The sequence below is a fragment of the Buceros rhinoceros genome, unplaced genomic scaffold (assembly GCF_000710305.1).
Source record: "Buceros rhinoceros silvestris isolate BGI_N320 unplaced genomic scaffold, ASM71030v1 scaffold6649, whole genome shotgun sequence".
In the NCBI taxonomy this organism is placed as follows: Eukaryota; Metazoa; Chordata; class Aves; order Bucerotiformes; family Bucerotidae; genus Buceros; species Buceros rhinoceros.
The window spans coordinates 16798-18440 of NW_010429660.1; the positions used below are offsets into that span (position 1 = coordinate 16798).

Below are 1643 nucleotides of genomic sequence, written 5' to 3' on the forward strand. Positions count from 1 at the left end.
AGGAATGCCTGAAAATGGGATTCTTCTATGTTTCTATATGGGTTACAGCTGATACAAAACAGAAGATGAAGGAAGATCTTGCCTCAATGAAACACTGCTGTGGATGCAGCCACTTGGAAGAAAACTTGCCTCTCAATAGAGTTAAGAGAACTAGAGTTTTTAACATCTTACTGAAAACTTGGCTTGCAATTATACCACTTTTAATTTTAAAGCTTTCTGTAAAGTATATTAATTTACTTGAATTCTTTTACTTGCCAGACACAAGCTCTTACTGCATGCACACATACAGACAGGAACACCTCCTTAAATTGGATGATATCATGGCTTTTTCTTCTAGTATTGGACCTATTCGTATTAACACAGACACAGTTAGATAGAGCACTCAGGCTCATTCCGGTTTTGCTGAATGCCACAGTAAGATTCCTAAAATCTCAGTATCACCTGACTCTTCTTTTTCAAAGCACCTGTATTAATATCCTGTTTCTCTCTTAACGTCAATGAGGTTTGTGGTACAAGGAGACTCTGGATCGCCAACTGCTGAGTTTTAGCTAGACGTACCAGATGCCATTGCTTACTGTTGCTTTTGTGACCAGTGTGTAGATTGTGACCATTTCTTTTTGCCATCTATCTTCCAGTAGTCTCCTCCAGTCATATACAGAGTTGGAAAGAAAGTTTGTACAGCAAGTAGCTGTGGTTCTTGGGGCTGCCTTGGACTGTTAGTGCTACTGGAAGGTTTAGTTTCTTTCCAACTTTAAATCTCTACTCCTTCTATTGAAAACTGTCTTCTCTTTGCTTTCTTGCCTCTTCGCTAATTTTTACTGTTGCTGTTGCTCACTCACTTTTGCAGTTTCCTTTGTTTTGAAGGAGCAGGATTTTGTGCTATGGTACTCACAGACATACCCAGCTTCCAGTGAATGACTGTGGGAGAAAGCCTCTGTTCTGCTTCGATGCACAATTTTTCTCTGCGTTACCTTCAGTCTCCACTTTCTGCCCTAAAGTTGTAATTTTAGTGGTCTTTGGACTAAAAAAAAGCCAGCATGGCTGTAACTCATGGGAGAGGCACTTGCAAGAAACTAGGCCTAACTAATCATAGCCACTTATTTCTTACACACATATGATAGAATCTTAGCAAAAAAAAAAAAAAGCTAGGAAGGTTATCTTATCCATATCAAGCTCTGAGGCAGGTTCAACCACAACTGAAGTACTCCTGACTGACATCCCTCTCCCTGAATAAATTTTATCACTGAATACTAGCATCCTTTAGTATGTCAAAAACACAAGGTGAGGTGTGCAACCTGGAAGAGGTGGCTTCAAGCATGTTTGCTGTTGTCAGATTCTCCACTATTAATACCAGGCAATCAGTTAAAAAATGTGGAGGTTTTTTCCGTCACAGGTATGGCAATCTGCATTGCTACAGCTCAGAGATGCTTAACTTTGAGAATCCAAAAATAGCTTCTATAGTTGAACAGAAGCTGGTGGACTAAAGTGGCTTTTGCAGTAAGGCTGACCATTCCACAGAGGGAAGAGCACCCAACTTCTCACACTATGGCCCTCCCCCTCCATCTCAAAACACTTTTCTGCAGGAAGCAGGAAAAGCATCATATCCAAAGTGGTTGAGTGTGCTGTAGACAGGCTTCCTGCTG

The 1643-nt window shown here is 40.7% G+C and overlaps 1 protein-coding gene across 1 annotated transcript in view; it reads right to left on the bottom strand.

Moving 5' to 3' along the window:
* LOC104499229 (amyloid beta A4 precursor protein-binding family B member 1-interacting protein-like) overlaps window positions 1–1643 on the bottom strand; it is a gene marked incomplete at its 3' end in the record, with an annotated part of 27370 nt that overhangs the window by 15706 nt on the left and 10021 nt on the right. The gene's annotated exons all lie outside the window — the stretch shown is intronic.